Source organism: Salvelinus alpinus, chromosome 30 (genome assembly GCF_045679555.1).
Source record: "Salvelinus alpinus chromosome 30, SLU_Salpinus.1, whole genome shotgun sequence".
In the NCBI taxonomy this organism is placed as follows: Eukaryota; Metazoa; Chordata; class Actinopteri; order Salmoniformes; family Salmonidae; genus Salvelinus; species Salvelinus alpinus.
The window spans coordinates 44,488,349-44,513,482 of NC_092115.1; the positions used below are offsets into that span (position 1 = coordinate 44,488,349).

At 42.8% G+C, this 25,134-nt stretch overlaps 1 pseudogene; it reads right to left on the bottom strand.

The window, feature by feature from the left end:
- The window catches only part of LOC139560232 (EEF1A lysine methyltransferase 4-like), a 96,921-nt pseudogene extending 84,110 nt beyond the window's left edge, over positions 1-12,811 (bottom strand).
- Between the last annotated feature and the right edge of the window lie 12,323 nt (positions 12,812-25,134).

Genomic DNA, 25,134 nt, shown 5'->3' on the forward strand with positions numbered 1-25,134 from the left:
CCCGCACACGATACATAACTGGATGCTGTTTTTTTGCTGGTGTGTGTGTCTCCTGTTCAGAGCAAAGGACACTGCAGATAAAACAACCTCCAGCCTCCCATATCACTGCATGTGCACACTAAAGACACTGTCTATAGCTGGACTACTGCACTACTGTTCAGTCGTGTGGTCAGGTGCCACAAAGAGGGACTTAGGAATATTACGATTGGCTCAGAACAGGGCAGCACAGTTGGCCCTTAAATGTATGCGAAGAGATAACATTAATAATATGCCCGTCAATCTCTTATGGCTCAAAGTGGAGGAGAGAATGACTTCATCACTACTTGTTTTTGCAAGAAGTGTTTGACAAGCTGAATGCACCAAGCTTTCTGTTTAAACTACTAGCACAATGCTCATACACCCATGCATACCGCACAAGACATGCCATCAGAGGTCTCTTCACAATCCCCAAGGCGCACAGTAGTACATAGAGCCATGAATACATGGAACATAAAAAACAGATACAAATACAACTCATGGAACAGCGGGTACTGTGAAGAGACACACACAGGTACAGACACACGCACACGAACACAAACGCTAGCACACACACTCTACACACACATACATTGTAATATTGTTATATGGTGGTGTTATACATTTTGTTTTGTAGATATGTAGTGGTGTAATAATGTTATATGATGAACTGTTTTATCTTTTGTTTTATGTGCCTTTTATGTGCCTTAATGTGTTTAGACCCCAGGAACAGTGGCAGCAGCTAATGGGGATCCCTAATAAATACCAATACAAAATACAAATATAGCATATACTGCAGGGTTCCTCAATTGGAGGCCCGCATGCCAAATTCGGCCCGCGGGTGATTTATTTGGCCCCTCAAGTTTTCTGACCAAGTTTTCAAATCACTTTGAGCTCATAATTTTTTATATATATCATTTTCGTTCTTGGACATAAAAGACTAAAATCACAAAAAAAATTGCTCAAAGTGATTTTCATTTTGGAAATCTGTTCCCAAGTATTCCCTTGCATAAATAGATATGTGATCGTATTCCAATGTAATCAAGGTTATAAATTATTCTGTTTTTGTCAAATGCCATATCTGTTTGGGATTCTTGCGGTAAATTTGCCATGTGCAAATTATTTATAACTATATTCCGGTCCCCCGACCATCCGCTCAAGGAAAAATGGGCCTATGGCTGAATGTAATTGGAGACCCCTGATATACAGTATACAGTATATACCACATATCAGAATAGCTCTCTTGTCTTAGCTCATCCCTAACCTACAAACTACAGACAGGCCTAGACCATCTATCGGACTCATTATAGACTATATCAATCCTTAGTGGTCAATGGTATGTAAATGTAATGTCATTTTTTTTTATATGGTCATTAATTACATTTATTGTCATTGTCATGCCTGCTTTCTGAGGTGTGGTCATGAAACTAAAGCAGTGATAGTTCCTGATCCTCCATCTTGGATCAGTTTGAACTTTTGGATCAATCAATCAGATTTTATTAATCAAATGCTTCGTAAACAACAGGTGTGGACTGTTAGTGAAATGTGTACTTAATGGATCATAATGAACAAGATCACATGGACAGGGGGACCTGATCCTAGATTAACACTCCTACTCTGAGAAGCTTTGTGGATACGGGCTCAGATCGTAGGTGATCTACTGGAGCACCATCTATCCTACCCAGGAAAAAAGGACTGAACGTGTCAAAATGGCTGCCATCGCTACTCTCCCTCCTCATTTTATTATTCTCCTGAAAGGTTCCCATCCTCCCTCAATTTTATCAGCCTGAACTCTGCTCCCTGTTTCCACAAGGGAGAGTTGGAGAGAGGGAAGAAAGCTAGAGAGGGGTGTCGTGGTAAATCGTCTCAAAAATATAACACTCGTAAGAACTTGTGAAATCAATTTAGGCTTTTAATACAGAGCATTGCCAGCCGGAATGTCCCGCGGAACACACCCCGCTTCCCAACCCCGGTTCCAACATTTATACATAAATAGCATATGGGTCCACCCCATATGCAAATAAGCATACTTCCTCTAATTCTTCCTGCCATCATTATCTTTTTAGTTCAGGCTTCCTGCTTGTTCACGCCTACTAACGCCCATTATCTGCTTTCAGTTAAATTATAATAGTGGCCAGACCCGTGCTTGTCTTAAAAATAATATATGTCCATCTATCCTATAGGCCTATGACTCAACCCTGTATTTAACTCAATGCCCCAGCATGTTCTCTGGTATGTCCTTATTGGAATTGGCAGACTCTATGTCTCTTCTTATCATTAGTGTCCAGTTGCCTTAGGCATATTTCTCTGGTATGTGTGCTTTTAGTGGAATGTGTAGACTATAAGTCTAGTGTGTCCAATTGTTTTAGGTGCCCATGTGTCTGGTCAGTCTGTCAGCACAATGGAGAAAATAAGAGGGCCAGAACGTCCCTTAGTATATCTCCATTACCACAGTCTCATGATCAACGTGAACATGTGGTTCGTTACTTTAATGTTCAGCTGTCTTATGTCTTTATATGTTATCCATGTGTCTTATGTTACTACTACAGGGGGAGGGAGGGGGGGGGGGGCAGCTAGAGCAACAAGACACCCAGGGGTCTGAATGACAGGGGGTTAACACACACACACACACAAACACACACTGGTCCAAAGCTCTTAACCGCTAGGCTACCTGCCGCTAGGCTACACACACACACCTGCGTCCTTTTAATCAATGCTGTACATTGATCAATTAAGAGATGGTGAAGAAAAGAGGACATGGATGAGAAATAGAGAGAGGGAGGAGGAGGGGAGGGAAAATGAAGAAATAACAACAACAAAAAAGTGTGTGGGTGTGGACAAGTGGAGGCTGGAGAGGGAAAAGGCAGGAAAAGGGAAAGGAGGAGGAGGAGGAGGAGGAGGTGGGAAGTAGAAGGGAGTCGACAGAAGGGAGAGAGAGTGAGGAAAATCATGAGAAAGGGGAAAGTAGGAGGAAGAGAGAAAGAGGGTGAGGAGGAGGACACAAGGGGGACATGCATGTGTTAGGAAAGGGAGGAGGAATGAGGACTAGGAGGAAGAAGAGCAAAGCTTTCTAGTTGCCGTGGGATGGGTGACAATGGCTCTGATACCAGCTCGGCAGCTCTTGATAGTTGTTCAGACATGACTTCTCCATCCCTTGCTCTCTTCTTACCCCTAACATGTACTCTCCCCCTATAACCCACTACCTTTCCATCCTGTCAGTATTTAGCAGAGTGAGTGAGTGAGTGAGTGAGTGAGTGAGTGAGTGAGTGAGTGAGTGAGTGAGTGAGTGAGTGAGTGAGTGAGTGAGTGAGTGAGTGAGTGAGTGAGTGAGTGAGTGAGTGAGTGAGTGAGTGAGTGAGTGAGTGAGTGAATGAGTGAGTGAGTGAAACTTCTGACACGAGTCGTTCCATGTCATTTCAACCCACCATCTCAGATTGGTGGGTTATTATTATTTTGTTGACATGTATGTTGATCTCTGACAAATGAAGCTAAATGACTGCACCCAAATTGGCCCTTTTCATTTTTAGGATTCACATAATATTCTATAAATATATTAACCAGCATTGACATACATATATTAACCAGTTCTCCATGTCTGACATGTAGTATGGGGTTGCAGCTTGGAGTACTGATTTTGAGAGATTTCGCAAAAGAAATTGTCAACCATTCTATATTCTGGGGTTGTTTTGATATCACATGGGAGCTTTAAAGAATTGAATAACTGTCAAACTATAGTTTAGCATTCATACATTTAAAAAGAAAATCTGTTTCTCTTCATGAAATCATCTTTCAGTGATATAACTCATTTGCTTCTTGACAGACAACAGTGCAGTTCATTTTAGTGAGCAAGTCAAACAGGCCTAAATCAACACCAGTCTGTGGAAACTGCTGCCCTAGAATCTAGATGGAGTCATAAACACTTCCACTACTTCTATATATAGGCTAACGACCATCTAGCGACGGAGGTCTTTGATATCCAATACTGATGGACGTTGTGGAGAATCAATGGCGGTGAGTGGGGTGACTGGCGTGAGATCAGTGATGTAATGTGAGTGGCTAGATGACTGAACAGCGGGTTGGACTACAGGGCCATAAACAGTTACACAACGAACCATAGAAACCTTAGTCACTAACTGCTAATGCGAATGGTGCAACAGTCAATAATTGCTATGTACATCACCACTGGGAAGAATGTCCCCTGGGAGTATGGGGTCATTATTGAGTTCGTTACTGTTACTAGGAGGGGGTGAGAGAGATGAAGAGAGAGAGAGGGATTGGAGTGGGACTATTAATCCATTAATTAGTTAGTTAGTTAAATTAGACACACATACAGTACAAGTCAAAAGTTTGGACATACCTACTCATTCCAGGGTTTTTCTTTATTTTTACTATTTTCTACATTGTAGAATAATAGTGAAGACATCAAAACAATGAAAAAGCGTGTGCAAGCAAGGAGGCCTACAAACCTGACTCAGTTACACCAGCTCTGTCAGGAGGAATGGGCCAAAATGTACCCAACTTATTGTGGGAAGCTTGTGGAAGGCTACCCAAAATGTTTGACCCAAGCTAAACAATGTAAAGGCAATGCTACCAAATACTAATTGAGTGTATGTAAACTTCTGTCCCACTGGGAATGTGACGAAAGAAATAAAAGCTGAAATAAATCATTCTCTCAACTATTATGCTGACATTTCACATTCTTAAAATTAAGTGGTGATCCTAACTGACCTAAAACAGGGATTTTTTACTAGGATTAAATGTCAGAAATTGTGAAAAACGGAGTTTAAAGTATTTGGCTAAGGTGTATGGAAAGGTCTGACTTCAACTGTATACACTACCGTTCAAAAGTTTGGGGTCACTTAGAAATGTTCTTGTTTTTGAAAGAAAAGCTAATTCTTTGTCCATTAAAATTACATCAAATTGATCAGAAATACAGTGTAGACATTGTTAATGTTGTAAATGAATATTGTAGCTGGAAACGGCAGATTTATTTATGGAATATCTACATACATTTACATTACATTTAAGTCATTTAGCAGACGCTCTTATCCAGAGCGACTTACAAATTGGTGCATTCACCTTATCACTCCTGTTTTCCAATGGCACGTTGTGTTAGCTAATCCAATTTTAAAAGGATAATTGATCATTAGAAAACCCTTTTGCAATTATGTTAGCACAGCTGAAAACTGTTGTTCTGATTAAAGAAGCAATAAAACTGGCCTTTAGACTAGTTGAGTATCTGGAGCATCAGCATTTGTGGGTTCAATTACCGGCTCAAAATGGCCAGAAACAAAAAACTTTCTTCCGGAACTCGTCAGTCAATTCTTGTTCTGAGAAATTAAGGCTCTTCCATGCGAGAAATTGCCAAGAAACTGAAGATCTCGTGCAATACTGTGTACTACTCCCTTCACAGAACAACGCAAACTGTCTCTAACCAGAATAGAAAGAGGAGTGGGAGGCCCCGGTGCACAACTGAGCAAGAGGACAAGTACAGTAGAGTTTCTAGTTTGAGAAACTGATACCTCACAAGTCCTCAACTGGCAGCTTCATTAAATAGTACCCGAAAAACACCAGTCTCAACGTCAACAGTGAAGAGGCGACTCCGGGATGCTAGCCTTCTAGGCAGAGTTCAACTGTCCAGTGTCTGTGTTCTTTTGCCCATCTTAATCTTATTTTTATTGGCACGTCTGAGATATGGCTTTTTCTTTGCAACTCTGCCTAGAATGCCAGCATCCCAGAGTTGCCTCTTCAGAGGCTGGACTGCGGGTTTTGTAGGCCTGTTGTAAGGCAGGTCCTCACCAGACATCACCAGTAAACAACGTCGCCTATGGGCACAAACCCACCGTCGCTGGACCAGACAGGCAGCTCTTCACTGATGAGTCGCGGTTTTGTCTCACCAGGGGTGATGGTCAGATTCACGTTTATCGTCGAAGGAATGACCATTACACCGAGGCCTGTACTCTGGAGTGGGATCGATTTGGAGGTGAAGGGTCCGTCATGGTCTGGGGCGGTGTGTCACAGCATCATCGGACTGAGCTTGTTGTCATTGGAGGCAATCTCAATGCTGTGCGTTTCAGGGAAGACATCCTCCTCCCTCATGTGGTACCCTTCCTGCAGGCTCATCCTGACATGACCCTCCAGCATGACAATGCCACTAGCCATACTGTTCGTTCTGTGTGTGATTTCCTGCAAGACAGGAATGTCAGTGTTCTGCCATGGCCAGCGAAGAGCCTGGATCTCAATCCCATTGAGCACATCTGGCACCTGTTGGATCGGAGGGCGAGGGCTAGGGCCATTCCCCGCAGAAATGTCCAGGAAATTGCAGGTGCCTTTGTGGAAGAGTGGGGTAACATCTCACAGCAAGAACTGGCAAATTTGGTGCAGTCCATGAGGAGGAGATGCACTGCAGTACTTAATGCAGCTGGTGGCCACACCAGATACTAACTGTTACTTTTGATTTTGACCCCCCTTTGTTCAGGGACACATTATTCAATTTCTGTTAGTCACATGTCTGTGGAACTTGTTCAGTTTATGTCTCAGTTGTTGAATGTTGTTATGTTCATACAAATATTTACACATGTTAAGTTTGCTGAAAATAAACGCAGTTGACAGTGAGAGGACGTTTCTTTTTTCGCTTAAAAAAAAAGTTAGGGACATGGATGAGAAAACCAGCGTGACACATCTCCTTCGCGTAGAGTTGATCAGGCTGTTGATTGGGGCCTGTAGAATGTTGTCCCACTTCTCTTCAATGATTGTGCGAAGTTGCTGGATAGTGACGGAACTGGAACACGCTGTCGTACACGTCGATCCAGAGTATCCCAAACATGCTCAATGGGTGACATGTCTGGTCTGTATGCAGGCCATGGAAAAACTGGGACATTTTCAGATTCCAGGAATCATGTACTGCTCCTTGAGACATGAGGCCGAGCATTATCTCGGTGAAACATGAGGGGATGGCACCAGATGAATGTCACGACAACGGACCTCAGGATCTCTTCACGGTATATCTGTGCATTCAAATTGTAATCTATAAATGCAATTGTGTTCGTTGTCCATAGATTATGCATTCCCATACCATAACCCCACAGCCACCATGGGGCACTCTGTTCACAACATTGACATCAGCAAACCGCTTGCCCACCCAAATGCCATACATACCGGTACATTTGAAACCAGGATTAATCCATGAAGAGCACACTTCTCCAGTGTGCTAGTGGCAATCGAAGGTGAGCATTTGCACACTGAAGTCGGTTACGACGCCGAACTGCAGGCCAAGGCCCTGCTGAGGACGAAGAGCACGCAGATTAGCTTCACTGAAACGGTTTCTGACAGTTTGTGCAGAAATTCTTTGGTTGTGCACACCCACAGTTTCATCAGCTGTCAGGGTGGCTGGTCTCAGACCATCCCGCAGGTGAAGAATCTGGATGTGGAGGTCCTGGGCTGGCGTTGTTACACGTGGTCTGCGGTTGTAAGGCCAGTTGGAAGTAGTGCCAAATTCTCTAAAACGACGTTGAAGGCAGCTTATGGTAAAGAAGTTAACATTCAATTCTCTGGAAATAGCTCTGGTGGACATTGTGTGGCATTGTGTGACAAAACAGCACATTTTAGATTGACCTTTTATTGTCAAAGCACAAGGTGCACCTGTGTAATGATCATGCTGTTTAATCAGCTTCTTGATATGCCACACCTGCCAGGTGGATTATCTTGGCAAAGGAGAAATGCTCACTAACAGGGATGTAAACAAATTTTGCAAAACATTTGAGAGAAATAAGCATATGGAACATATCTGGGATCTTTTATTTCAGCTCATGAAACATGGGACCAGCACTTTACATTTTGCGTGTATGTAGTTTTTTGTGTAAGTCCTAACAATAGCTAAAGTGAAACTAACAGTTTGATCCTCTTAAGGATCTGACCCTTTTTTTTTTTAACCTAAAATGACATACCCAAATCTAACTGCCTGTAGCTCAGGACCTGAAGTGAGGATATGCATATTCTTGATACCATTTGAAAGGAAACACTTAGAAGTTTGTGGAAATATGAAATGAATGAAAGAGAATATAACACATTAGATCTGGTAAAAGATAATACACAGAAAAAACAGGCATTTTCTATGTATTTGTTTGTATCATCTTTGAAATGCAAGAGAAAGGTCATTATATGACTTAGGACTCTCGGTGCAATTTAGATTTTGGCCGCTAGATCGCAGCAGTGTATGTTCAAAGTTTTAGACTGATCCAATGAACCATTGCATTTCTGTTCAAAATGCTGCATCAAGTCATGTCACTCACGTGCTTCAAAAGGCTGGTCACTCAAGTGCTTCAAAAGGCTGGTCATGCCTCACATCAACACCATTATCCTAGAAACACTAGACCCACTCCAATTTGCAAACCGCCCCAACAGATCCACAGATGATGCAATCTCTATTGCACTCCACACTGCCCTTTCCCACCTGGACAAAAGGAACACCTATGTTAGAATGCTATTCATTGACGACAGCTCAGCGTTCAACACCATAGTGCCCTCAAAGCTCATCACTAAGCTAAGGACCCTGGGACTAAACACCTCCCTCTGCAACTGGATTCTAGACTTCCTGATGGGTCACTCCCAGGTGGTAAGGGTAGGTAACAACACATCCGCCATGCTGATCCTCAACACAGAGGCCCCTCAGGGGTGCGTGCTATGTCCCCTCCTGTACTCCCTGTTCACTCATGACTGCACGGCCAGGCACGACTCCAACACCATCATCAACACCACCGTGCTTCTACACCTGCATTGCTTGCTGTTTGGGGTTTTAGGCTGGGTTTCTGTACAGCACTTTGTGACATCAGCTGATGTAAGAAGGGCTTTGTAAATACATTTGATTCATTGATTAAGTTTGCCGATGACACAACAGTGGTAGGCCTGATCACCGACAACGACGAGACAGCCTATAGGGAGGAGGTCAGAGACCTGGCTGTGTGGTGCCAGGACAACAACTTATCCCTCAATGTGATCGAGACAAAGGAGATGATTGTGGACTAATGTAAAAAGAGGACCGATCACGCCCCCATTCTCATCGACGGGGCTGCAGTGGAGCAGGTTGAGAGCTTCAAGTTCCTTGGTGTCCACATCACCAACAAACTAACATGGTCCAAGCACACCAAGACAGTTGTGAAGAGGGCACGACAAAACCTATTCACCCTCAGGAGACTGAAAAGATTTGGCATGGGTCCTCAGATCCTCAAAAGGTTTTACAGCTGCACCATCGAGAGCATCCTGACTGGTTGCATCACTGCCTGGCAGGGCAACTGCTCGGCCTCCGACCGCAAGTCACTACAGAAGGTTGTGTGAACAGCCCAGTACATCACTGGGGTTAAGCTTCCTACCATCCAGGACCTCTATACCAGGCAGTGTCAGAGGAAGACCCTAAAAATTGTGAAAGACTCCAGCTACCCTAGTCATAGACTGTTCTCTCTGCCCCCAAGTATAAGACTCCTGAACACCTATTCAAATGGCTACCCAGACTATTTGCAATGCCCCCCCCCCCCCCCCCTCCCCTCTTTTACACCGCTGCTGCTCTCTGTTGATATCATCTATGCATAGTCACTTTAATAACTTTACCTACATGTACATATTACATCAACTAACCGGTGTCCCCCGCACGTTGACTCTGTACCGGTACCCCCCTGTATACAGTCTCGCTATTGTTATTTTACTGCTGTTCTTTAATTACTAGTTACTTTTATTTCTTATTCTTATCCAGGTTTTTTTTAATTGCATTTTTGGTTATGAACTCGTAAGTAAGCATTTCACTGTAAGGTATTCGGCTATTTGGTAAATTTATACATTTTCAAGTACAGTACATAACTGTGCACTCTCCTCAAACAATAGCATGGTATGTTTTCACTGTAATAGATACTGTAAATTGAATTTAAGCGTTCTGCCTATAAAAGACATGTCTATGTCCTGGGAATTGTTCTTGTTACTTTCAACCTCACGCTAATCACATTAGCTCAACCGTCCCGCGGGGGGACAACGATCCTGTAGAGGTTTTAAAAAATAACACAAACACAATTGTACTTTTTCCATTTCTTTATTGAGAAAGTTATCCAATATTACATTTCTTTGTCGGAAAAAGTATGTGGACCTCTAGATTAATCAGCTCAATTATGTGTATTAAAGTAGTCAAAAGTTTAGTATTTGGTCCCATAATCCTTGCACGAAATTACTTCATCAAGCCTGTGACTCTACAAACTCATTGGATGCAGTTGCAGTTTTTTTTGGTTGTGTTTTGGGTTATGTTTTGACCAATAGTAACTTAATGGTGAAAGATGACTGGAGTAATTACATTTTTTAAGTAAGTAGATGAGATGTTTTTGAACATGGCATGATTAAGAAAAAATATGAATGAATCATGAATAATGATGAGTGAGAGTTACAGTGGCTACAACAAAACTTGCTAACTTCTCACCATTACTAATAACAGGGGTGGTTGGCATGATCTTTTTGCCTCTGTAACCTTCTAACTGATCATTATTCAAGATGTATTCATGATTATCCTTGATCATGGTAGCACCCACATGAAGTGCTCAGAAACATAGTCTATTCTTACTCACAATAAAAGTGACTCCAACATGGGCACAAGTCATTATTCCACCATTCGGTTATTGTTGTGCAAAACATGACCATAAACAGGACGAAAACAATCTACAAATGCGTCCAACAAGTTTGTAGAGCCACAAGCTTGGTGGAGTCATTGCATGCAAGGAATATGGAATCAAATACTACATGTTTTACTGCTCTTAATACATAGACTCCAGCCACCCTAGTCATAGACCGTTCTCTCTGCTACCGCACGGCAAGCGGTACCTGAGCACCAAGTCTAGGTCCAAGAGGCTTCTAAACAGCTTCTACCCCCAAGCCATAAGACTCCTGAACAGCTAATCAAATGGCTACCCAGACTATTTGCATTGCCTACGCTGCTGCTACTCTCTGTTATAATCTATTTATAGCCACTTTAATAACTCTACCTACATGTACATAATTACTTCAATTACCTCGACACCGGTGCCCCCGCACATTGACACACTGACTCTGTACCGGTATCCCCTGTATATAGCCGACGCTATTGTTATTTACTGCTGCTCTTTAATTATTTGTTATTCTTATCACTTACTTTTTTAGGGATTTTCTTAAAACTGCATTGTTGGCTAAGAGCTTGTAAGTAAGCATTTCACTGTAAGGTGTTGTGTTCGGCGCATGTGACAAATACAATTTCATTTGATTTAATTTCTACCTACATGTACATGTCATTTTATATAAATTGATCAAGCTATAGGTTTGCATACTTTTTCTGACAAAGAAATTGAATGTTGGATCAATTTGCTCAATAAATAACTTGTTTAATCAGGTTCACTTGATCTATTATAAGGACTTAGATGAAAATCTGATCGCATTTTAGGTCAAATTTATGCAGGAATACAGAAATTCCTAAAGGGTTCACAAACGTTTTCTCGGCACTGTAGTCAACACCATACCACTGTATGAGCAGAGAGGCGATTTGATATCAGATCTAAGTGAACTTGTTTGATCTGAGGGAAATTTCTCTCCCAGTGTTGCGTGAAAGACGACAGTTTTCCATGGAGGAGTGCGTGCCAGGTGCCTAGCTGTTGACGACACTGGTCTTACCCTACCCTAGTCCCTTGACGACACTGGTCTTACCCTATCATAGTCCCTTGACGACACTGGTCTTACCCCCATCATAGTCCAGAAAGCCCCTGTCGTTTCCTGATGCTCATTTTCAACATCACACCCTCCCAACCAAGAGTGCTGCTGCGCATACAAGGTACCTACAGTAGCGCAGTGACAACAGACCACTGAAGCAACAGTGCCCCCTAGGCCCATGCATGGTCACTGTAACTACAGTGCAACACTTGAAGCCAGAGAAAAACAAATATCAGCAAGGTTGACATTGGAATCCTCTGCACTGGGATAGTATTATTCAGGGCTCTATAAAACCGTTTTCTGAGTGATATTCCATCGAAATAATGCAACCATGTTGAACACCTTTGTCAGCATAAACGTTCTGTAATATTCCACAAGGAAATGTTTTCACTACTGGGATAGATAGCCACATGGGCTTGGGTCGGGTGTCTGTAGGATAGCAAATAATAATATAACTTTATTTTTAAAAATCAATCCATGATGTTAACACTTGCATTCAAATAATAGGCAGCGTAGGCTACCACAGCTATCAGTCTGCTCCCGTTATCACTGTAAGATATGTGCTGGACGGAAAATGTTTGTAGCTCAAATTGATGCATAGCACTAAAAAGCTACAAAACCTGCTCATACATCTCCACAAATTACTTTCATCCACTTGTGTAGAACTCCCTAATCAGGCACAGAAGAACTTGCAGGGTTGGGATAATTATATCATGAGCAACCTGAACATGGACATTTTCAAAAGTTGTCTTACAGTGACATCTTGTGCTCTGTCATGTTAGCTATAAAGCCAAAACTCAAACTGTCCCTATCCACTCTTTTCATCAACATTACCAAACGATGACAACAAATATTCAATTTGTGCAATATGTCTAAGGCCCGATATTTCTTCAGAAATTATGTCAAGTAGCTATAGCTGAGCAAGTAAGGACAAAACACATACCAAGCACAAGGATGGCATTCTCATACTTGACGTGTTGCTCCAGCAGATTCTGGACCTTGGAGACTGAAACAAAAGCTCTGTCTTGTATCTCTCATCCCAGTAGTCCACGTCTTTATGCCAGGAGTTATGGTCGGGTGGATACTCCATTACAACACTGTCACTCACTACAAGGGAAGATATACGCAATGTATAGTAATTAAAACATCTTTCCTGTATAAAAAGGAACATGACATGTACTGCCAGTCACTGGTATGTTGTGTCTGTGAGTGACATTGCTGAGTTGATGACAGATAGGCTAGTGGCAAGGCCCCCACATTTTTGAGATACTCCTACTCGAGGTAGAGCAAAACACAACCATGTTTCTTCACATCATTAATGTCTCCCATTTATGCAATGTGTGTGCAATGGTTGTGTAAAATATTTTACTGCAAAAGTGGTTCAATTGATATATTTTGTCACACACCCCCTAAACTCAAAAAGCTAATGTAACCCAATAAGCTCATTTAACCCAATATTGCAAGCTCTGATATTGCTAAAATGTGGACTACAAGAAGTTAGTTGTCTGTCTGGCGGACTAAACTCCACTCCATGGTGAAGGAAGTTTCGGAAGAAATTCACCAACAAAGTGGAGCCGAGACCAGGCTTTGTGGAATCTAGCTCAATAGTTTAAAAAAATTATAATTATGAAACACCCACCTATGTTTGTCCTCTGGAGTTGTGTGCCTTTCTTTGTTTGCTGGAATGAATACTTTTTCAATAAAAGTTAATACATTTCAGACATCGGAAGGATTTGTTTCATGATTTTGTTACTTTAGCCCATACTCATGTTAATTAAGCCAGTAACCACCAAATAAAATAAAATGTCATTCGTCACATGCTTCGTAAACAACAGGTGTAGACTAACAGTGAAATGCTTCCTTACGGGCCCTTCCCAACAATACTGAGAGGAAAAAATAGAAATAATAACACATTGAGTTTAACTAGGCAAGTCAGTTAAGAACAAAATTCTTATTTACAATGACAACCTACACCGGCCAAACTCAGACGATGCTGTGCCATTGTGCGCCGCCCTGTGGGACTCCCAATCACGGTCAGTTGTGATACAGCCTGGATTTGAACCAGGGTGTCTGTAGTGATGCCTCTAATACTGATATGCAGTGCCTTAGACCGCTGCGCCACTGTGTATATAACTTTGCTATATACACAGGGTACCAGTACCGAGTCGATGTGCAGGGGTACAAGGTCATTGAGGTAGAATATATAGGTAGGAATAAAGTGAATGGGCAATAGGATAGATGAACAGTAGCAGAAGCGTATGTGATGAGTCAAAAGAGTTTAGTGCAAAAAGTGTCAATGCAGACAGTCCGGGTAGCTATTGGTTAACTATCTATCTACAGTTGAAGTCGGAAGTTTACATACACCTTAGCCAAATACATTTAAACTCAGTTTTTCACAATTCCTGACATTGAATCCTAATAAAAAATTCCCTGTTTTAGGTCAGTTAGGATCACCACTTTATTTTAAGAACGTGAAATGTAAGAATAATTGTAGAGAGAATTATTTATTTCAGCTTTTATTTATTTCATCACATTCCCAGTGGGTCAGAAGTTTACATACACTCAATTAGTATTTGATAGCATTACCTTTAAATTGGTAAACTTGGGTCAAACGTTTCGGGTAGCCTTCCACAAGCTTCCCACAATAAGTTGGGTGAATTTTGGCCCATTCCCCCTGACAGAGCTGGGGTAACTGACTCAGGTTTGTAGGCCTCCTTGCTCGCACACGCATTTTCAGTTCTGCCCACAAATTTTCTATAGGAATAGAGGTCAGGGCTTTGTGATGGCCATTCCAATACCTTGACTTTGTTGTCCTTAAGCCATTTTGCCACAAGTTTGGAAGCATGCTTGGGGGTCATTGTCCATTTGGAAGACCCATTTGCGACCAAGCTTTAACTTCCTGACTGATGTCTTGAGATGTTGCTTCAATATATCGACATAATTTTCCTCCCTCATTATATCATCTATTTTGTGAAGTGCACCAGCCCCTCCTGCAGCAGAGCACCCCCACAACATGATGCTGTGACCCCCGTGCTTCACGGTTGGGATGGTGTTCTTTGGCTTGCAAGCCTCCCCCTTTGTCCTCCAAACATAACAGTGGTCATTATGGCCAAACAGTTCTATTTTTGTTTCATCAGACCAGAGGACATTTCTCCAAAAAGTACGATCTTTGTCCCCATGTGCAGTTTCAAACCGTAGTCTAGCTTTTTTATGGCGGTTTTGGAGCAGTGGCTTCTTCCTTGCTGAGCGGCCTTTCAGGTTATGTCGATATAGGACTCGTTTTACTGTGGATATAGATAATTTTGTACCTGTTTCCTCCAGCATCTTCACAAGGTAATTTGCTGTTGTTCTTGGATTGATTTGCACTTTTCGCACGAAAGTACGTTCATCTCTAGGAGACAGAAAACGTCACCTTCCTGAGCGGTATGACAGCTGCGTGGTCCCATGGTGTTTATACTTGCGTACTATTGTTTGTACAGATGAACGTGGTACCTTCAGGCGTTTGGAAATTGCTCCCAAGGATGAACCAGACTTGTGAAGGGCTACAATTTTTTTCCTGAGGTCTTGGCTGATCACTTTTGATTTTCCCATGACGTCAAGCAAAGAGGAACTGAGTTTGAAGGTAGGCCTTGAAATACATCCACAGTTTCACCTCCAATTGACTTAAATTATGTCAATTAGCCTATCAGAAGCTTCTAAAGCCATGACATCATTTTCTGGAATTTTCCAAGCTGTTTAAATGCACAGTCAACTTAGTGTATGTAAACTTCTGACCCACTGGAAATGTGATACAGTGAATTATAAGTTAAATAATCTGTCTGTAAACAATTGTTGGAAAATTACTTGTGTCATGCACAAAGTAGATGTGCTAACCAACTTGCCAAAACTATAGTTTGTTCACAAGAAATTTGCGGAGTGGTTGAAAAACAAGTTTTAATGACTCCAACCTAAGTGTATGTAAACTTTCGACTTCAACTGTAACTATTTAGCAGTCTTACGACTTGGGTGTAGAATCTGTTCAGGGTCCTATTGAGGGTCCAGATTTGGTGCATCGGTATCGATTGCCATGCGCGAGCAAAGAGAATAGTCTATAACTTTGGTGGCTGGAGTATTTGACCATTTTTAGGGCCTTCCTCTGACACTACCTGGTATAGCCATCCTGGATGTCAGGAAGCTCGACCCCACTGATGTACTTGGCCAAATGCCTTACCCCCATAGCGCCTTGCAGTTGGATTCAAAGCAGTTGCCATACCAAGCGGTGATGCAGCCAATCAAGAAGCTCTCAATGGTGCAGCTGTATAACTTTTTGAGTACCTGAGGGCCCATGCCAAATCTTTTCAGGCTCCTGAGTGGGAAGCAGCATTGTTGTGCCTTCTTCACGGCTGTTTTGGTGTGTGTGTACCATGATGATTCTTTAGTGAGGTGGACAACAAGGAATGTGAAGCTCTCGACCCGCCGGGGACGTGCTCTGCCTTCCGTTTCCTGTAGTCCACCATCAACTCCTGTTTCTTGCTGACGTTGAGGGAGAGGTAGTTGCCCTGGTACCACACTGCCAGGTCACTGACCTCCTCCCTATAGGCTCTCTCATCGTCCTCTGTGGTAAAAGTGACCTTTTGGCTTGGAGTGAAGTTGCTCTTTTAGTTGTTCATGGTAAGACCCAGTGCGCGAGAGGGCATGCAGATGAGCCAGTCATCGAGGTAATTATTATTATTATTATATGAATGATTATTAAATAATTGTAAGCTCAGGGCTGCACTCATGCATCTTGTGAAGACACGAAGAGCCAGGGAGAGGCCAAAGGGTAATACCGCAAACTGGTATGCCTGGCTTTGGAAGGCAAACTGCACAAAACGTCTGTGTTCCGGTAACACAAGAACGTGAAAATAAGCGTCCTTTAAGTCCAAAGAATGTGAACCATTCCACTTCGGCTATGTTCTGAAAGACGTTGACCGTCCGTGAAAGTGGAGAACTTTCCCAATGCAGGCCACTGTGTCGTTGGCCCGTGACAGTAGGTCATCAGTGGCCCTGCACTGAGGTCTGGGGAAGCGGGCGTCATCCTTCAGGGCTTCATCTGGGGAAAGCATCAGCTCTGCTATGCATAGGCATATGGTCCAGCCCATGTTGTTTGCGCTGCACAAGGCAGAAAGCATTCTACTATCCTTGCCTTGGTGGGCGAGAACATGTGGGACGGCCCAGCATCTCAGAAGCTCCATAAGAAAAGCCGGTGAAGGTGGCACACCGAACGGTGTAGGTGCCAGCATTCTTAAATAAAGAGTTAGTGACAGAGGCTGTGGCTTGAGAGCTCTAGCCTAGCTAAGACTGCACACAGGACAGCGCGTAGTTAGTCAGAGCCTTGGAATGACTCTTCTGACCCATCCTTAGCGTTGAAGCCGAATGGGTCCACAACACTGGTTGCCACTTCCCTCACCATGTTGGGCGTGTCATCATACTGGTCATTAAAGTGCCAGTTGGATGCCCGAGTTGGATGCCCAAGAATCAGGTCATCATCACGACTATCTGAGTCGGCTATGACATATGCCGCGCAGCGAGAGTCGAGTTCAGTCAGTGGTCCTGATGATACCTTTCCAGCTAGCTAGTTTGTGCTTGTGGCCAGAAACTTCAGAAGTCTCAACTTGTCTGACTTCAATGCCATAGTTGTACATTTCAGTGAAAATCACTAGCCTGTAATAAATGTGCTTTAGCTGTAACACTGGCCTGATAGGGAATACACTATATAGCTAATTCCCTCTTCTTACTGCAGCAAGCGGGAGCGAAGGACACCGTGCCAGGTGTTGTTGTGTTGTCAGTTTGCAGCGTAAACGTTCTCCATTGAGCAGTAGACTGTATCACGTGACATTCAGATGGTTACTACCAATATTATTGGTTACTACCAATATTATAAGTTATTTCTCGTGTAGGCTGCTATTATACAAATAAAATCAAATGGGATGGAACAAATTTGCCACGTTAGCTACCGCCTGCAAAATGTGATAGCTTACAGATGCCCGGTGGGAAGCAACTGCTGCCCATTGGGATGGAACTCACATCGGCAAAGCACCTCGATACAACACCGTTGTACTGGTCATTCACACTGGCTTGTTACGTTAGCCAATTGCTGACATCCAGTTTGTTACCAGTACTACAAGTTATTTCTCCCTTGCCCATTAAAATAAACATCACTTTATATTACACGTTTTAATTAGCGCCATGATGATGTTCTTGCCAGCTAGCCAGCCCATTAAAAAATTGGTAGCTGGGAAGAGCTCATCAGGACAACTGATGAACCGAATCCATTCCACTCCACTCGACTTTCAGCTGCGCTACATACGTCAGCAAGCATCCTGTTTTTATGTGTAAAACAACAAATAATTGTTTTTGTTTTTTTACATTGTGACAGATGTAACAGCACTTGAATTCCATCTAATTTGCCTAATATGCCTAATAGCCTAATATGTTGGACAACAAAATATATATTTAAATCAAATCAAATCAAATTTTATTTGTCACATACACATGGTTAGCAGATGTTAACGCGAGTGTAGCGAAATGCTTGCGCTTCTAGTTCCGACCATGCAGTAATATCTAACCAGTAATCTAACCTAACAATTTCACAACAACTACCTTATACACACAAGTGTAAAGGAATGAATAAGAATATGTACATAAAACATGAATGAGTGATGGCCGAACGGCATAGGCAAGATGCAGTAGATGGTGTAGAGTACAGAATATATATATATGAGTAGTGTAGGGTATGTAAACATTATATAAAGTGGCAATGTTTAAAGTGGCTAGTGATACTGTCAAGAGAATTATGTTCTCCATGTTCATAAACCAATTCAATCAAACTACTCAGTCTGCTCGATCAGGATTTGTAAGATACTGATTGAAATGAAACAGACAGAGGCCCAGCTAAAATAGTCAATAAGGTTTATTCACGGGAACGTTCTAAAGTCAAGAATAAAAAAAACAATTCATTTTATACTGGCTTCTCACGCACACACCTTCACACAACCATACGCACACACATCCACACTAACATTAGCACACAATGTCCTGCTACGCACACACATTCACACTAACAGAAGGTATCCTACGCACATACTGTCTCACTACCCAGCCGACAGAGATTAAGGAGACCTTGAGACTTACTCCCCGTTCTCTCCCAAATCTCTAGTCAGGTCGGCGCCGAACTTTGCTCAGACATTCTGTATTTAAAATACCATAAAGACAAACATTAGCTATATTGTTTTACCCTAATTCTGACTAGAACTACACATTAATTGATTATAATTAAAAAAATGTTTTATACATACAATTCCATACAATTATATGGTTTCAGGGTGGAATATTCTAATCATTCAATTAACAGATAAATCCCATTAACAGATACATTTATTACATCAAGATGGCAAGATGCAATAGATGGTATAGAGTACAGTATATACATATGAGATGAGTAATGTAGAGTATGTAAACATTATATAAAGTGCCATTGTTTAAAGTGGCTAGTGATACATTTATTACATCCATTTTTCCATTATTAAAGTGGCTAGAGTTGAGTCAGTATGTTGGCAGCAGCCACTCAATGTTAGCGATGGCTGTTTAACAGTCTGATGGCCTTGAGATAGAAGCTGTTTTTCAGTGTCTCGGCCCCCGCTTTGATGCACCTGTACTGACCTCGCCTTCTGGATGATAGCGGGGTGAACAGGCAGTGGCTCGGGTGGTTGTTGTCCTTGATGATATTTTTGGCCTTCCTGTGACATTGGGTGGTGTAGGTGTCCTGGAGGGCAGGTAGTTTGCCCCTGGTGATGCGTTGTGCAGACCTCACTACCCTCTGGAGAGCCTTACGTTTGTGGGCGGAGCAGTTGCCGTACCAGGCGGTGATACAGCCTGACAGGATGCCCTCTGTAAAAGTTTGTAAGTGTTTTTGGTGACAAGCCGAATTTCTTCAGCCTCCTGAGGTTCTTCTTCACCACACTGTCTGTGTGGGTGGACCATTTCAGTTTGTCCGTGATGTGTACCCCGAGGAACTTAAAACTTTCCACCCTCTCCACTACTGTCCCGTCGATGTGGATAGGGGGCTGGTCCCTCTGCTGTTTCCTGAAGTCCACGATCATCTCCTTTGTTTTGTTGACATTGAGTGTGAGGCTATTTTCCTGACAACACACTCTGAGGGCCCTCACCTCCTCCCTGTAGACCGTTTTGTTGTTGTTGGTAATCAATCCTACCACTGTAGTGTCGTCTGCAAACTTGAGGATTGAGTTGGAGGCGTGCATGGCCACACAGTCATCGGGGAACAGGGAGTACAGGAGAGGGCTGAGAACGCAGCCTTGTAGGCTATATTAATAACCATTATTTTCTGAGTGTCAGATTACTCTAATTGTGTTTTGAAACATATTAATTGCTGTCTTCTATATTGTAAATACACTACATGACCAAAAGTATGTGTACACCTGCTCGTCCAACATCTCATTCCAAAATCATGGGTATGTAAACCACATTTTTGTGGTAGTTGAAGAACTATGTAGAATAGGTGTGTATGTAGACCTACTGATAACTAGCTGTAATTACAGTATATCTAATAAACAACCTCTTAAGGCTAACCGTGATCACTGAATAGTACATTTCCTGAAGAAAATGTGGTGTGCATGCTAGCTTGTTTGAAATAATGCATGATTTTGAAATAAGTTATAGTAGTGGTAGTGTCTGCAGTAGTAATGGTGGTAGTTGGTTATAGTTGAAAAGTAGGTCATGAAAATATTGATTGATTGATTGATAGGATAGCCTGAAGATGTGAAAGTTGGTAAAGTGTCTCTTGCATGAATAGTACAAACTATTTTGGGGGGGTAATATATGCTAATTTATGCACATTTAAGTAGTTATAATTTTTAGTACAGACCAGAGCTAGTGCGAACCAAAGCTAGCTGGCTAAGCCCAGGACCAGAGCTGGACCAGAGCTAGTGCAGACCAAAGTAGTAGTTGTGGTCAATATTTGTGGTCAATAGTTGTGGTCAGTAGTTGTGTGGTCAGTAGTTGTGTAGTTGCGTGGTTGTGTTCCAGGTTCTTTGGACCATACAGTATGGACCTGGTCAGTAGTTGTGTGGTCAGTACTTGTGTTGTCAGTAGTTGTGTGGTTGTGGTCAGTAGTTGTGGTCAGTAATTGTGCATTTGTGTGGTTGTGGTCCAGGTTCTTTGGCCTGGTCAGTAGTTGGTCAGTAGTAGTAGTTATGGTCAGTAATTGTGTGGTCAGTAGTTTTGGTAAGTAGTTATGTGATTCGTAGTTGTGTGGTCGTGGTCATTGGCTGTGATCAGTAGCTGTGGTCAGTAGTGGTCAGTAGGTGTGGTCAGTAGTTTTGTGGTTGTGGTCAGTAGTTGTGTGGTTCAGTAGTTGTGTGGTCAGTAGTTGTTGTCAGTGGTTGTGCGGTTGTGGTCAGTAGTTGTGTAGTTGTGGTCAGTAGTTGTGAGGTGGGGTCAGTAACTATTTGTGTTTAGTAGTGGTCAGTAGGTTTGTGGTTGTGGTCAGTAATTGTTGTTCCGTAGTTGTGGTCAGTAGTTGTGTGGTTGTGGTCAGTAGTTGTGGTCGGTGGTTGTGTGGTTGTGGTCAGTAGTTTTGTTGTTGTGGTCATTAGCTGTGATCAGTAGCTGTGGTCAGTAGTGGTCAGTAGTTTTGGTCAGTAGTTTTGTGGTCAGTCGTTGTGTGGTCAGTCGTTGTGGTCAGTGGTTGTGTGGTTGTGGTCAGTAGTTGTGCAGTTGTGGTCAGTAGCTAGTTGTGGTTAGTAGTGATCAGTAGGTTTGTGGTTGTGGTCAGTAGTTGTTGTTCAGTAGTTGTGGTCAGTAGTTGTGTGGTTGTGGTCAATGGTTGTAGTCAGCAGTTGTGGTCAGTAGTTGTGTGGTTGTGGTCAGTAGTTGTGGTCAGTAGTTGTGTGGTTGTGGTCAATGGTTGTAGTCAGCAGTTGTGGTCAGTGTCTAAACTACAGTGTGTGAAAATGGAAAGAAGCACGCTGAGAAGTGATTGGGTAAAATATGAAGCGAGTGAACAGAGACAGCTTCGCTCTATCCAATCAGGGCAGCAGGATCAACGGTCAGCCCGCCCTTCTCTTCACAGACAGGCAACCTAGTCAGTTGAGTCATTTAGAGCACGAGACACCATCCTGAGAAGGAGGAGAAGCTAGTGATCATTAAAAATATTTCAATGTATCGTTCCAGGTCGTCCAGCCTGGGGAAACATTAGAAATGTTCTCTGTATCGTTCCAGGTCGTCCAGCCTGGGGAAACATTAGAAATGTTCTCTGTATCGTTCCAGGTCGTCCAGCCTGGGGAAACATTAGAAATGTTCTCTGTATCGTTCCAGGTCGTCCAGCCTGGGGAAACATTAGAAATGTTCTCTGTATCGTTCCAGGTCGGTCCAGCCTGGGGAAACATTAGAAATGTTCTCTGTATCGTTCCAGGTCATCCAGCCTGGGGAAACATTAGAAATGTTCTCTGTATCGTTCCAGGTCATCCAGCCTGGGGAAACATTAGAAATGTTCTCTGTATCGTTCCAGGTCATCCAGCCTGGGGAAACATTAGAAATGTTCTCTGTATCGTTCCAGGTCGTCCAGCCTGGGGAAACATTAGAAATGTTCTCTGTATCGTTCCAGGTCGGTCCAGCCTGGGGAAACATTAGAAATGTTCTCTGTATCGTTCCAGGTCGGTCCAGCCTGGGGAAACATTAGAAATGTTCTCTGTATCGTTCCAGGTCGTCCAGCCTGGGGAAACATTAGAAATGTTCTCTGTATCGTTCCAGGTCGTCCAGCCTGGGGAAACATTAGAAATGTTCTCTGTATCGTTCCAGGTCGTCCAGCCTGGGGAAACATTAGAAATGTTCTCTGTATCGTTCCAGGTCGGTCCAGCCTGGGGAAACATTAGAAATGTTCTCTGTATCGTTCCAGGTCATCCAGCCTGGGGAAACATTAGAAATGTTCTCTGTATCGTTCCAGGTCGTCCAGCCTGGGGAAACATTAGAAATGTTCTCTGTATCGTTCCAGGTCGTCCAGCCTGGGGAAACATTAGAAATGTTCTCTGTATCGTTCCAGGTCGTCCAGCCTGGGGAAACATTAGAAATGTTCTCTGTATCGTTCCAGGTCGTCCAGCCTGGGGAAACATTAGAAATGTTCTCTGTATCGTTCCAGGTCATCCAGCCTGGGGAAACATTAGAAATGTTCTCTGTATCGTTCCAGGTCGGTCCAGCCTGGGGAAACATTAGAAATGTTCTCTGTATCGTTCCAGGTCGTCCAGCCTGGGGAAACATTAGAAATGTTCTCTGTATCGTTCCAGGTCATCCAGCCTGGGGAAACATTAGACATGTTCTCTGTATCGTTCCAGGTCGTCCAGCCTGGGGAAACATTAGAAATGTTCTCCGTATCGTTCCAGGTCGTCCAGCCTGGGGAAACATTAGAAATGTTCTCTGTATCGTTCCAGGTCGTCCAGCCTGGGGAAACATTAGAAATGTTCTCTGTATCGTTCCAGGTCGTCCAGCCTGGGGAAACATTAGAAATGTTCTCTGTATCGTTCCAGGTCGTCCAGCCTGGGGAAACATTAGAAATGTTCTCTGTATCGTTCCAGGTCGTCCAGCCTGGGGAAACATTAGAAATGTTCTCTGTATCGTTCCAGGTCGTCCAGCCTGGGGAAACATTAGAAATGTTCTCTGTATCGTTCCAGGTCGTCCAGCCTGGGGAAACATTAGAAATGTTCTCTGTATCGTTCCAGGTCATCCAGCCTGGGGAAACATTAGAAATGTTCTCTGTATCGTTCCAGGTCGGTCCAGCCTGGGGAAACATTAGAAATGTTCTCTGTATCGTTCCAGGTCGTCCAGCCTGGGGAAACATTAGAAATGTTCTCTGTATCGTTCCAGGTCATCCAGCCTGGGGAAACATTAGACATGTTCTCTGTATCGTTCCAGGTCGTCCAGCCTGGGGAAACATTAGAAATGTTCTCCGTATCGTTCCAGGTCGTCCAGCCTGGGGAAACATTAGAAATGTTCTCTGTATCGTTCCAGGTCGTCCAGCCTGGGGAAACATTAGAAATGTTCTCTGTATCGTTTCAGGTCGTCCAGCCTGGGGAAACATTAGAAATGTTCTCTGTATCGTTCCAGGTCGTCCAGCCTGGGGAAACATTAGAAATGTTCTCTGTATCGTTCCAGGTCGTCCAGCCTGGGGAAACATTAGAAATGTTCTCTGTATCGTTCCAGGTCGTCCAGCCTGGGGAAACATTAGAAATGTTCTCTGTATCGTTCCAGGTCGTCCAGCCTGGGGAAACATTAGAAATGTTCTCTGTATCGTTCCATGTCATGCAATAATGTAGTTGTTTTTTTCAGATACGTCTCCATGTAATCGTATTCTTTCAAAGACATTTTAGCTGTTGCGCTAGCTGTTCGGTCTGAAATAGATTTACAAGTCATGGGAATTTGTCATGCTATGAAGACATCTCTCTCTGAGGCACATGTTGCTAGGCAACCACCCTGTAGTTGCTTTGGCAGGCTTGCTCGGTCCATGGCTAAAGCCAGTGTGAGAAACTTGCTAACAAACTGAATACTGCACTCTGACCCACAAAACGTATTTGCTAGATTCATGTTAGTGTTGCTAGACAAAGCAAGGAAACTTAAAAATGTGATACAGTTTTATTGGAATTTTCAGGTCAGATTTGAAAAGCAGAGAAATGGAAGAAGATTTTATACGCTCTAAGTTTAGTCTGACATGTTCGGGCGAGTGGTCAAAATCTGAGGTTGTTTGGAAAAAGTTGGGAAAAATGTGTTCATGCAGTTATTAAAACAGCTGTGATGTTGGATTATTAGTAACAGATCATTCTGTTCCAATTTCCATTTTGAATAGCAGGGAAGTAGATCAGGATGTCATATCCTTGAACTTTTTGTCTAGTTTGTGGGAAAAGTGGTCAAAATAGCTGATTCGTGTCAAAAGTTCCAATGTTGCATTTGCAGCGAATGGAATGTCAGAAGTCATAATGTCACAAAGGGGCCTTTAGAATGCTAAAAAAAAGTACCATAAAGTGAATGAAGATGGAAAAAAAGCTTAATTGTTTAAAAAGTATAAAAGTTGTATGTAAGCAACTCAATCCAGACCAGTTGTCACGTTCGTCATAACGAGGAGACCAAGGCGCAACGTGATTATAATACATCTTCATTTTAATGAAGAAAGAAACACGAAGAACACTAAACAAACTAACTAACTAACAAGACGCCATAAACACTGCGTGCTGACTCCAACTACACATAGACAATAACCCACAAAACCAAAATGGAAAATGGCAACCTAAATAGGATCCCCAATCAAAGACAACGATAAACAGCTGTCTGATTGGGAACCAATTCAGGCCACCATAGACCTACATTTACCTAGACAATACCAAAACCCCA